Below are 14,415 nucleotides of genomic sequence, written 5' to 3' on the forward strand. Positions count from 1 at the left end.
AATGAATTGAACAAAGAAAAGAAAGAAAAAAAAAAAAAAAGACAAACCAAAAAACCAGACTCTTAACTATAGAGATCAAACAGATGGTTACCAGAAGGGAGGTGGGGGGCAGGGGCAAGGATGGGGGAAATTGGTGAGGGGGATTAAGAGTACACTTATGATGAGCACTGAGTAATGTATAGAATGGTTGAATCACTATATTGTACACCTAAAATTAATATAACACTATGTTAACCACACAAAAGTTTTTTTTTAAGATGAAATAATTATATTATGATGATGTACCTTTTATTAGAAATGACTGAAATTTTGAAAAAAAAATTTGGATATAAACTTTTTTTTACTTGAAATACTACACAAATTACAAAGGTAATGTAATTATAAAATTATCAAATAATTAGAAAGTGCAGCATCACCTGGGTGGCTTAGTCGGTTGAGCATCTAACTCTTGATTTCTCAGGTTATCATCCTAGGGTGGTGGGATTGAGCCCCACATCGGGCTCTGCCCTGAGCGTGGAGTGGAGCCTGTTTGGGATTCTCTCTCTTTTTCCCTCTGCCCCCTGACTTGTGCACGCTCTCTCTCTCTCTTAAAATAATAATAAGTGCAAATAGCAAAAATAACCCACATTCCCATCTCCCCGAAACATTCATAGTTAACATACTCTGTACTCTCCCAGCTTTTAATTTCCAGTGCATTTTTTCTTGTAGTTGAAATTAAGCTGAGAATGAAGAAGGCAGAGATATAGTTCCCTCTATCTCTGTTTTCCTCCGTGTCTCTCTATCTCTGTCTCTGTCTCTCCCATGCTACCTATATGTGTTGTATTTCTATATTTTCTCTCTCTCTACATATAGAAATAGAACACATACACATAACATGCATATATACAAACTTTTTTTTTTATTCCTTAAAATAGAGATCAAACTGTGTATTTGGTTACCAGAATTTACCGCTCAACAATATATAATGAACATATGAACATATTTCCATATGACATATGTCCATATGACATCTCAGGATGTCACGGATCACTTAGATCCCATCAAATTACCAATAAATAAAGGAAATTTCATAAATAAAACTAGAAACCTTTTTATATTGCCAGAACTACAAGACATGGAACGAAGTTACTTAATGGGTATGGAAATTCAGTTTTGCAAGGTGAAAGGACTTCTGGAAATTGGCTTCATGACAATTCGAGTGTGCTTAATGCTACTGAACTGTGCATTTAAAAATGGTTAAGATGGTAAATCTTGTGTCCATTTTACAATTTTTAAAACACTGCACAGCAAAACAAAACAGTGACTCATTCATCTATATGAATATAGATATATGAATATGAATATCTATATGAATATAGATATAGAGAGATATAGAGATATATCTCTATAGAGATATAGAGAGATATATATAGAGAGATAGATAGAGATAGAGATAGAGATATATATAGAGAGATATAGATATATATCTATATAGATATATATAGACATATATATCTCTATAGAGATATATAGAGATATATAGAGAGAGATATAGCTATATAGAGATATATAGAGATATAGAGATATAGAGATATAGAGATATATCTCTATAGAGATATAGAGAAAACTTCTCATTACAGATATGTCTTTTCTTTTGGCCTGATCAGATCGACTACTCATCCCACACTACTCATCCTTGATTCAATTGCAGTGTTGAGGACTGTCCTAGCTGCTAGGCTTAAACCGAGATTGACCACTGAGTAGAAAAGCAACATTTCCACCACACCTTCTAATAACTCCTTTCAGATATTTTGTCTTGGATATTCTTCTTGCCCACTTCATTTTTGAGATAAGCTTTAGGGTTCTTTCTAAGCTTTTAAAACAAAATTATTATTGGTAGAATTGCGATAAGCATGCACGAGTAAGAAAATCTATTGGTTTGAAAAAAAATAGAATGAAAACAATCCTTTTCTGAGACTGATTAATGTTCACTCACATTTTTGTATGTGAGCCATTTAACTCTTAAAATTAATGAACTCTATGGTGCTCATGGATTCCCTTTAGGGAAAATCCACTGTGATCCTACACACACCCAGAGTAACTCAGTTACTTTCTTTTCTACACTGTTTCCCTGCCTTAAATAACTCTTATTGAAGGTCTCACCTTTGTACTTATATATGTATATGTAATTCCCCAACTTAAATGAGAGCTTTAGGAGGACAGAACTATATTTTACACATCTTGGTATTTCTACTTTTTCAGTGGTGTCTGGATGAATATTTCTTGGCTGATTAAAGGGCAAGTTAAAAACAGAGTATAAAAGGGGCGCCTGGGTGGCTCAGTCTGTTAAACATCCAACTCTTGATTTCAGCTTAGGTCATGATCTCACAGTGGTGAGATCAAGCCCTGCATAGGGCTCTGTGCTTGGCATGGAGCTTTCTTAGGATTATCTTTCCAGCCGTCTCTGCCCTCACCAACCCCCCCAAATAAAAACAGAATATAAAGCATTGCATATGTTTCTCGTAATGTATATATATATATGTGCATATATGTATATAGTACATATACGAGCTAGGACCCTATTATTTGATGCAATTATATAAATTATTTTATATATAATTAAAATGGCTGGACATCTGGATGGCTCAGTCAGTTGAGCATCTGACTTCGGCTCAGGTCATGATGTCATGGTTTGTGAGTTCAAGCCCCGTGTTGTGCTCTGTGCTGACAGCTCAGAGCCTGAAGCCTGCTTTGGATCCTGTGTCTCCCTCTCTTTTCTGTCCCTCCCCTGCTCATGCTCTGACTCTCTCTCTCTCAAAAATAAACAATAAACATTATTTTTTTTATTAAAATGGCATTAAAATGAGTGTTATAATGACTATTGCAAATAGTTTAAAATTTTATTTTAGATACGACATAATTTTTTCAGTCCCAAACAAAACAAAAATTTTTAAAATGGAAGCTCTGTGTGTGCATATATGTGTATGTGACTGCATTAAGTTGGAAAAGTTCATATATATTCTAATATTTACAATTAAATAGGCTGAGCCCTATCAAGAGAACTCTTCTTTCTTTCTTGCTATCCTTCCTATGGTAGTATTAAGCAACAACAATGAAAAGGAAGGAAGGAAGGAAGGAAGGAAGGAAGGAAGGGAGGGAGGAGAGAGAGAAGGAAAGGAGGAAGGGAAGGAAAGAAGGAAGGGAGGGAGGAAAGAAGGGAGGGAGGGAGGAGAGAGGGAAGGAAGGAAGCAAGCAAGAAGGAAGGAAGGAAGGAAAGGAGGGAGGAAGGAAAGAAGGAAGGAAGGAAGGAAGGGAGGGAGGAAGGAAAGATAGCAAGCAAGCCCCGGGCTCACTAGCTCATTCAGGCTGAAGGATGAATCTTGGTAGAATAATCTTTTAACTAAAGCTTAAATTCAGATATGCCAAGTGTGGGTGCTGAACCACACTCTGCAGAGAGGTCTCAGTCCTGGTGAGTGGAGTGCATGGTCACTCTGTGGCTACATTGAGTGTCATTACTAGATTTAGAACTCAGAGCTACACCTTTAAAGCTTGTGAGTATGATCACAAGGCTACCAGACGTTGATTGCTCCATATCAAAGCTGCTGGTTTATCAAGCAGTGAACAAGCTGCCAGTGTGTGAGACTCTTCTATGAACCTTAGGGATTTGGCAGTAATAGCCCCTGCTTTCAAGTAATTTACAGTGAGGTCAGGAGGAGGCGAACAAAAATCACATGAACAAATATACAAATGAAATAATTCCAGTCTCGGATAAACTCTATGAAGAAGGTAAAATAGTTTAATGTGATAGAGCGTGACCGAGAGGTGGAAGGTTGCTTTTCAGCAGGAAGGTTAGAGGAGGCATCTCTGAAGAAAAAGATATTTGAGTCATAACCTGAAATGAGAAGAAAGCAACTCTGGGATGACTCGGAAAACCAGCCCAAGCAGCAGGTGCATTGAGTGTAGAGGCTTTGAGGAGGGTAAATGCCAACATGGTGGGTGGTGAACAAGAAGCAGAGAGGAAGGAAATGAGGCCAGAGAGGAAGGAAGGTTCTAGATTAGGTAGAGAGTCTGAGGCCATTTTAAGAAGTCTGTATTCTATTCCAAGTGCAATGGAAGAGTGTTAGTTGGGGGCTGAAGAGATGTGACATTGTTCTAAGTGCAATAGACGCACTCTCAGTTTCGTGGAGGAAAACTATTAATTATAAGGGAAAGGGAATATAAAGAATTAAACAATTATAGTCAACATAAAGGGAGAGAAGTATAGAGAAAAACAAAGAAGGCTTAAAACATCAACTGGGGCACTTACAACCTCCAACCTTCTGTATGAGGAAGCCCCACAGTGAAGAGCCTGGTTGGAGTCCCAACTGAGGGTCCTGGTTGGAGCATCCTGTCCTCAGGTGAGGCTTCCAGCTAGCTATTCCTGCCAGGGCAATATATATACTACCCGTGTGTGATTTATGGTTAGTCATTATGTGTGCCGAAGTGCAGTCCCAAATGAGCTGGTTTTTCTGTTTCTGAAATCTTAGGAGCCTGGGCATCCTCCCTGATTTATTCCAGGGGGCCGGCCTCATCTGGCTCAAGGAGGTGAGGCACATTAATCCTTCTTGGCAACAGGAACAAAGAGCCAGTTCTGATCCCAAGGCCAGATACGGAGTATAAGCCAACACGCACCCCCCCAACCCCCCCCCCCCCCTCCATGATAGTGTATGTGCAGCTCTAGGCAGAAATACATGACAAGTCACACAAACAGCTTCTATACAGAACAGACATACACTTACAAAAGTTCTTGGGCCTCCTGGGTGGCTCAGTTGGTTGGGTGTCTAACTTCAGCTCAGGTCATGATCTCACAGTTTGTGGGTTCAAGCCCCATGTCGGGCTCTGTGCTGACAGCTCAGAGCCTGGAGCTTTGCTTTGGATTCTCTCTCTCTCTCTCTCTCTCTCTCTCAAAAATAAACATTGAAAAAAAATTCTCTTAGGCTACTATGAGGGGTAACGCACTGGGAGGTTTCCTTACTAGCCCAGATAAGGATTAATGGAGACTTGGTCTGGTGTTGTAGCAGTGGAGGTAATAAAAAGTGGTTGGACAAATTTGGGGATGCAGGATATGGGAAGTGGCTCATAGATTTGTAAGGATTGATGCCAGAAGTCTCTGAGCCTAGTGAAGAGAATAGGGAATGGAGAGCTGATTGATCCCAGTTTGTGTCTGGCCCTAGATGCTCTTTAATTAGCACGTACCATACAGAACCCCATGGCACACTCAAAGTTCCAGAAGGTTTCTGTAGTTCAAGTGGGCTGATTGACTTCAAGCATGGGCCGTGATCTGTACCAGGAAGCAACCATATCCCAAGACAACCCATGCCCAGTGTTGACCCCAGACACAAGGCCAACCACCACTTCTCTTGCTATTTGGAAAGCCTTTTTTGCCTTCTCCTACCAGGCTGAGCAGGAGCCACTTCAGTACATCGTGACAAGGGGTAATTAAAAAGAAGTATCTCTGTGTCTGTACTTCAGGAAGTTGTTTGGCTCTTTGCCACTTTCCTCGCCTTTTTTCGACAACTTTCCAATTTTGCATACTAATAAATATTTATGAAGGTCACTGTCAAGCAAAACACAAACGCAAACTTAATAATGTATCCCAGAGCGAATAGCTGATAGATTCACAAAGCACTAAACTCACAAGTGTGGTGTTGTGGTAATGAGAAATAAATATTTGGTATTCATTTCTGGCACAGAGCTCCTAAAACTCTTGGAATTACTTAAGAGAGCAACATAGGTGTCTTTTGTTATGCTAATGAGGTGACTGTACTTTAGAATGCGGGCTGGTTGCTAGGAGACCCAACCCGTGATTAGAGGGTTGGAACTTTCAGGTGTACTCCAGGGAGGGGAGGGGGCTGGAGGTTGAATCAACTAACTGCCAGCAACTGAAGATTTAATCAGTCATGTCTTGGGTAATGAAGCGTCCATAAAACCCCAAATGAATGGGGCTTGGAGAGATTCCAGGTTGGTGAACGCATGGAGATTTGGAGGGAGTAGTACGCTGGGATAGGACATGGAAACTCGGCGCTCCTTCCCCATACCTTACCCTATGGATCTCTTTCTGAATCCTCAGGCAGCTCCTGAATTACAGCTGTTTATAATACACCAGTAATCTAGTAAGAAAATGTTTTTCTGAGTTCTGTGAGCCACTCTGGCAAATTAATCAAACCCAAGGAGGGGGTCATGGGAACCTCCAATCAGAAGCACAGATGATAAATAACCCGGGTTTGCAACTGCCTTCTGAAGTGATGGTATGGTGGTTGGGGGAAGGTGGGGAGAGTCATGTGGGACTGAGCTCTTAACCTGTGGAACCTGATGCTCAATGGGTACATGATGTCAGAATAGAGTTAAATTGTAGAACACTCAGGTGGTGTTACAGAATTGCTTATTGATGGTGTGGAAAAACCTCCACACAATGGAATTAAGGTACAGAATCCATTTAACAAGGTATAAAAGAATATACATTCAAAAATGTCTCCCTTTGGGGAGGTTAGGTGGCTCAGTCGGTTGAGCGTCTGACTTTGGCTCAGGTCATGATTTTACAACTTGTGAGTTCAGGTCTTGTGTCAGGGTTGCTGCCATCAGCATAGATCCTGCTTTGGATTCTCTCTCTCTCTCTCTCTCTCTCTCTTTCTCTCTCTCTCTCTCTCTCTTTCTCTCTCTCTCTCTCTCTCTCTCTGCCCCTCCCCACCTCACGTGTACTCTCTCTCTCTCTCTCTCTCTCTGCCCCTCCCCACCTCACGTGTGCACTCTCTCTCTCTCTCAAAAATAAAATAAACATTAAAAAACAATGTCTCCCTGGGTGCCTTTGTGGCTCAGTCGGTTAAGCATCCAGTTTTGGCTCAGGTTATGATCTTGTGGTTTGTGAGTTCAAGCCCTGCCGTTGGGCTCTGTGCTGACAGCTTGGAGCCTGGAGCCTGCGTCGGGATTCTGTGTCTCCTTCTCTTCCTTCTCTCTCTGCCTCCACCGCCCCCACCCCACCTGGCACTCACGCTCTTGCTCTCTCTCTCTCTCTCTCAAATAAATAAACAGTAAAAAAAAAATGTCTCCCTTTGCTGTTCTTCACCACCAAGGTCCCTTTCCAAAAGGCAACTGTCATTACCAGTTTTTGTTTGTCCTCCTAAAGATATTGTATATATTAAAAGCATAGAATTATTTGTTCTTTTTAGCAGCTTCAAATAATATTTTACTACATGTAGTTTGCTGCACGGTGCTTATATCTTGGAAAACTTTCCAGGTTATTGCACATAGAAATATTTTGTCCTTATTTATAGTTATATGCTATTACAAAGTATGGATATTTGATGAGTTACTTGGATAGTTCCCTTTTAAAATACTAGTTCCAATCCTTTAGCGGTATTACAGTGTCGATAATAAATCATACAGTTACATTAAGATTAACATGCTATTTTACTTGTATACAAGGGAAGCCAGTCAATAAATTTATTTTGTCATTTAAAAAAGCCAACAGGATTTATATAAGAGGAAAAGAAGAAAAAAGGAAGAAGGAGAAAACACCAACTACGTGGAAATGTGACCTGTTTTCATGTCCTTGGGTAAACTGGTGATTGGCTGGCAACTCTCTGGAACTGGTTGGGGTCTTCTGCCTTGGACAGCTGGGTAGATCATTGGAGAAGACAATTTCAGTTATGATGGAGTCTTTGAAAAACCTCAAGATTTTTTAACCATAAAATATACCTGCCAGGCTATTCCTCAAAATTCTCTCTGTCTTTGTTTAACACTTTGTCTTCATCAGGTCAAGTCTGTGCCATTTCCTTCACCTACCTTTCACTCAGATGATATATGGTTGAGAAGAATCTTGTCCGCATCATTTTACATGAGGGTAAGTACCATCATAGCAACAACGCTGACGGCTGGAATTGCTGGATGAAAAGATACCTGCATTTTAACTACGAAGGATATCGCCATATTGCCCTGCACAGAGGGCAGGAATGGAATTTCTAGTTTTTCAACACACACAGACTTGGTTTAGAACACATAGGGGTAGTTTCACTTCCACCAAGAAATGTGACTGCTTCTGTTTTTCTTAAAACATAAAGCCATCTCTGTCTTCAGATTTCCCATTTTAACAGATGTGATTAAAAGAAACATTTGGAGGCATCTGGGTGGCTCACTCAGTTAAGTATCTGACTCTTGGTTTTGGCTCAGGTCATGATCTCATAGGTTCATGAGTTCGAGCCCTGCATTGGGCTCCACGGTGACAGTGCAGAGCCTGCCTGGGATTCTCTTTCTCCCTCTCTCTCTGCCCTTCCCCTGCTTTCTCTCTCTCTCTCAAAATAAATCAATAAACTTAAAACAAATAAAAGAAACATTGGCTTTCTTTCTAACTCTACAAGAAAGCTGATGAGTGCAATTGTCACATGATCTCTATATTGAACAGACCAAAAAAAAAAAAAAAAAAAAAAGGAGGGATAAGGATAATGATAAACTAGGGATACAGAGCCTAGCTCTTTCTCAGCAACAAAATTCGTATTTTTACATATTTAATAAATTTCTGTATGACCAACTACATCAACTAAACAAACAAGACTCTTAGCATTAACACTGTGAGGTCCAAATGAAACGGCTCCACAAATCTTCCTAGTTATATTTTCTTTCCCCTAAACTCCAAACTGGCGTGTCAAGGCACAAGAAAGAACGAAAGCACACTGATGGGGTGTGGATGCTACAATTATGTGTCTCTTTGTCAGGGCGGTGGGAAGAGGCTTGGCGCGGGGGCCCTGGTCAAGGCAATCACCACCAGCTATGAACTGCTTCATATGTGTTTCTAGAAGGGTGCTACAAGGAGCCCTTGCAGGTAAACTGTGCTGAACTTGCAGATTGCTACACAGTGAGGAACAGTGCAAGCCACTGCTCTACGTTGACTTTAAAGATCCTTAACTGTATGCAATTTCTTTCAGTGGCTAACTGTAGGGTAGACCACAGGGTCCAGGGGCTGCTGGGGGAGTTTGTTTCTTGGGTCCCCAAGAATCACAACTATGGCGGGCAGCCCAGGTAGAACCAATGGAAGTTGGAGAGCTCCTGGAGGTCAGATGGAGTCACCCAGAGGGCACAGTTCTGTCTTCAAGCATATGCTGACTTCATAGTTTGTGTGAGATTTTAGTAACACCCATGGCTAGCTGCAGGGTCACTGCTCTCACCATCCTAACTATGCGGTGCCATTTGTCAAACCAGAGTTCCATGATTATCTTGATATACTGTATTTAACATGAAAATAGTCAACATGATTGGAAGTTAATTTGCTTTGCCACAAGAAATTTTGACTTTATAATCATTAATGAAAGAAAAAAAGTCTGTTTAGTTCTTTAAATATAATTGCAGTTGTAACATTTTGACTTACACCCATCAAATTGGCATAAATTACAATTACCAATATGTAAGGTAGGAAGTATCTTTTCAAAACTTTTATCATCAGGATGCCTGGGTGGTTCAGTCAGTTGAGTGTTTGACTTCTACTCAGATCATGACCTTGTAGTTTGAGTTCAAGCCCCATGTTGGGCTCTGTGCTGACAGCTCAGAGCATGGAGCCTGCTTTGGATTCTGTGTCTCCCTCTCTCTCTGCTCCTCCCCCGCTCCCACTCTGTCTCTCTCTCAAAAATAAACATAAACAATTTTTTAAAATTTTATCATCTATTGATGCTAATAATGTGTCTTGTCTACAGGGATTTGGGGAAGTTTGATAAGATTATCTTTAAATGTCCTGATCAGGATTACATATGGCATCTCATATATAAACCCTGACTTGAAAAAGTCATGTCTGTAAGAAAAATTCAAATTCGTCCTTTTAAATTTTAAAATACTTGATTTTGAAATGTTATACAAGTTCACTATTTAATTTGTTCTCTATTAATTTATGTTTTTAAATATATTTGGAAAATACAATGAATTTTATCAAGCCAAACTGAGATAGGCACCTTTAAACACTCAGAGTTGTCAGTAATAACATTGTTTTCCTGATGTTAGATGAAACACCTTGGGAAGCACAGCTCTACCTTTCCCCAAGAATGGATGTCTCATGTCTCAGATACACATAACCAAAGTTGTGACTCTTTCAGAACAAAATTTGTCCAGGTCAACTCATTTTCTCTGTGCTGGTTAGAGAGGTAGGTGACAAATTTTTCAGTGCTGTCTCCTTTTGTTAAAAGAAGACAGAAAATATGTGTAATATTAATTTCAGTGGACTAGCTTAATAAAAAACCAAAGTGGGGGTGGGGAAGCAATGTTGTGAGATAGAGGAATGATTTTGGCAATATAATGATTCTATATAATATGGAAGCCCAGTAAAGAAATTGGCTGTGCCAAGTGTGATTCTAAGTATAGAGAATATCTGAGTGGATAAAGCAAAGTTCCTGCCCTCATGTAGCTTATATTCCAGTGGGAATGAGAAACACTGAACAAACAAGCACATATTTAGTGTAATATCCATCAGTTCTTAGTATAATAACCTCTAAGCAAGGTAAGGAGATAGAGTAATAGAAACTGCTATGAAGATATATCAGAGGTCTATCTAAAGAGAATAATTCTAAGAAAAAGTCTAAAAGGAGTGTGGATGTTCCTCAAAAAATTAAAAATAGATCTATCCCGTGACCCAGCAATAGCACTGCTAGGAATTGACCCAAGGGATACAGGAGTGCTGATGCATAGGGGCACATGTACCCCAATGTTTATAGCAGCACTTTCAACAATAGCCAAACTATGGAAAGAGCCCAAATGTCCATCAACTGATGAATGGATAAAGAAGATGTGGTTTATATATACAATGGAATACTACCTGGCAACGAGAAAGAATGAAATTTGACCATTTGCAGCAACGTGGATGGAACTGGAGCATATTATGCTAAGTGAAATAAGTCAGTCAGAGAAAGACAGATATTATATGTTTTCACTCCTATGTGGATCTTCAGAAACTTAACAGAAGACCATGAGGAGGGGAAGAGGGAAAAAAAAGTTACAGAGAGGGAGGGAGACAAGAGGGAGACTCTTAGATACTAAGAACAAACTGAGGGTTGATGGGGGTAGGGGAGAGGGGAAAGTGGGTGATGGGCATTGAGGAGACCACTTGTTGGGATGAGCACTGGGTGTTGTATGGAAACCAATTTGACAATAAATTATATTTCAAAAATAAGGAGTGCATAAGAAACCATGTTAGTACCTATAGAACAGCATTTGGACCTGTAGGATCTCATGGGGCATGATATAGACTTTGTTTTCATGCTGAGTGTCATAGTATGAAATTGGAGAATCAAGACCAGTGACCTCACAAGATCTTATGATATAGAAAATTTTCTTAGATGGTGGGGTGGACAATACACTCTAGGGAGCAAGAGTACAGAACTGGGAAGCTATTGCAATTGTACAGGAGAAACATGGAGAGTGGTTGAAGGAGGTGCTGCACCATCAGATTCCTGATGTGTTTGGAGGGAAAAGCTGCACAATTTCCTCATGGGCTAGATGAGGGTGGGTAGAAAAACAGAAGAGTAATAAATGGGCTGAACCACTGGTTAAATGCCATTTATCAAGCTTGATGTCATTTATCAAATGGTGGTGCCATTTATCAAACTGGGGACACTAGGAAATCCAAGTTTGGAGGGAAGCAAAGAAGTTTTTTTTTGTTTTATTTTGGTTTTTTTTTCCTGTAAATATTAATTCCAAAAGGAGACATCATGGAGTTTGAATATTCAAATCAAAGGAGAGAAGCTACACAAATATAAATTTGGGCATTATTACCATACAGACTGCATGGTATACAATCATGGGATTATATAAGATCACGTAGAGAATGAGTATAAAATGAAGAAGAAGGGACATCTGGGTGGCTCAGTTGGTTAAGCCTCCAACTTCGGCTCAGGTCATGATCTCGCAGTACATGAGTTTGAGCCCCATGTCGGGCTCTGTGCTGACAGCTCAGAGCCTGGAGCCTGCTTCACATTCTGTGTCTTCCTCTCTCTCTGCCCCTCCCTTGCTCACGGTCTGTCTCTGTCTCTCAATAATAAATAAACGTTAAAAAAAATTTTTTTTAATGAAGAAGAAAAGGGGATCCCAGACTAAACCCTAGGGTGACCCAACATTTGAAGGTCAGAAGGACGAGAGAACATGGCCTATAAGACTGAGAAAGATGGTTCAGTGTGGTAGGAGCAAATCCAAGAGAGGTAGGTTCCCTTGATATCAACAGAATAAAGTACTTCAAGAAGGGAAATGATGTAGAATGTCAAATCTTTCTGATAGATCAGGTGATCAGGAGACTGATTAGTGACCTGTTTGGTAAAATGGAAGTCTGCATAACCTGAAAATAAGTTTTCAAGAGAGTGATGGGATGAAGACCTGGTTAGGAGGAAGAAGGAAGAAAGGGAATAAAATTATAGGTATAAACCATGCTGTCAATACACTTTGCTGTAATCAGCATTAGAGAAATGGGAATGGGTATCATTGCTAAAGGGAACTGGGGTCAAGGCTGGGCTTATTTGTTTTTAAGATGGAGAATTTATAGCCTATTTGCAATAATTATTTAACAAAAATAAGAAAGAATTATGCCTCATGTGCTTTTATAGGCAGTGCAGGAATCAACTAATGTAGATGAGAATTGGCTATGCCATTCACACATGTTAGTACTTCCCCCCCCCCGCCCCCCCCCCCCCGCCCAGCGAGCACCATCTAATAAGGAAAAACTATCCTGAGTAATAAAATTCAGTGCCTACATATCATAAAGATTTGATACCCATCAAGGTTTTCAGGTCAATGTTACACATTTCTGCCCTTGCTTTAAAAAAAAAAGAGAGAGAGAGAGAGAGAGAAAATGTATTAACCAGTCGTAAAAGTTGGCAATGATGAATGAATGTTCATTTGGAATATCTGCAGACAAAAAAAGCATGCTTTTGGCTAAAATTCCCAATACGTCTACTCTGAAATTCATTTAAATAATTATAATTCATGTATTAACATGTAACTACAGAAAATATATTAAGTAAATATATCCACACATAATTTTTTTTTTATGTTGAAGGAAAACATTTGCAAGGAAAATTAACAGAATACTTAAGTACTGTGGATTCATGTACAGGACATCGAAATCTTCATTAGTTGCTGAATGTCTCAGCTTAGCCACCCCCACATCAAAAAAAGGAAGGAAATGTCAATATTCAAATACATGATAATTATTATCATCCATGAGTCATGACAGCAAGTGAAATCTGTCATAAATATATAAATGTGCCTTCCACATGTTTTTGACTGAGTGAAAGTTTTACTTCTGAGTCACATAGGAAAGTTGCTTAATTAGAAAGTCTTGACAAGATAAATTTAAAAAAAAGCTAATATATCCCATACTGCCATCACACACTCAAACTAAACAAGGAAATTGTTATCTGATTAATTAAAAGTTAAAACTAAGTTAAATTGAAATGCAAAAAGTTGATTGAATAAACCAGTATATATATGGGAGACTTTGAGGGTTTAACTCAGAAAACTTGTTTTGTTTTGTTTTTAGTTTATTTTTTTTAATGCTTTTATTTTTTTTTAATTTTTTTTTTAACATTTATTTATTTTTGAGACAGAGAGAGACAGAACATGAACGGGGGAGGATCAGAGAGAGAGAGGGAGACACAGAATCTGAAACAGGCTCCAGGCTCTGAGCTGTCAGCACAAAGCCTGATGTGGGGCTTGAACTCACGAACTGCGAGATCATGACCTGAGCGGAAGTCGGACGCTTAACCGACTGAGCCACCCAGGCGCCCCTTTAGTTAATTTTTTGAAAGAGAAAGAGAGAGAGAGAGAGAGAGAGAGAGAGAGTGAGAGAGAGAGAAACCAGGGGAGGGGAAGAGAGAGTGGGAGAGAGAGAATCCCAAGCAGACTCCACACTACCAGCACAGAGTAGTGGGGGGTTCGAACTCACACACTGTGAGATCATGACCTGAGCCAAAATCAAGAGCCAGACTCTTAACCAACCAGGCACCCCTAACCCAGAAAACTTTTATCAGTACTCTCTCCTTTCTTTTCCCACATCATTTAAAAACTATTTGTACACATATATGTTTTTCTTTCTTTCTTACTGTATCATGCATGGACAAGAACCAACCACTTGAACAGAGCTGGATTTTCACGTGGCAAGTAGTCTTCCACATGGAAGCAGAAGTTATAAACCCATGATCATAGACACTCTGTTCGTAGATATGGTTATTTATCTTAACTTTTGGCATTTGGTACAAACAGACTACTTCCTGACTTTTTCTTGGTCTTCCATCCCCTGTATGGACAAATATCTAGGCCCCAAACTTTTTTTTTTTTTTAATGTTTTTATTTATTTTTGAAGGAGAGACAGAGCATGAGCGAGGGAGGAACAGAGAGAGAGGGAGACACAGAATTTGAAGCAGGCTGCAGGCTCTG

At 39.6% G+C, this 14,415-nt stretch overlaps 1 long non-coding RNA gene across 1 annotated transcript; it reads left to right on the forward strand.

Annotated features, from left to right (window-relative positions):
- The first annotated feature begins 5,849 nt into the window (after positions 1-5,849).
- LOC122216955 lies at positions 5,850-8,106 on the forward strand. The gene is made up of 3 exons (XR_006201207.1): positions 5,850-5,979; positions 7,480-7,571; positions 7,772-8,106. It is a non-coding gene; the product is annotated as an uncharacterized LOC122216955 (long non-coding RNA).
- Positions 8,107-14,415: the final 6,309 nt, after the last annotated feature.

This window comes from Panthera leo, chromosome B1, assembly GCF_018350215.1.
Source record: "Panthera leo isolate Ple1 chromosome B1, P.leo_Ple1_pat1.1, whole genome shotgun sequence".
Taxonomy (NCBI): Eukaryota; Metazoa; Chordata; class Mammalia; order Carnivora; family Felidae; genus Panthera; species Panthera leo.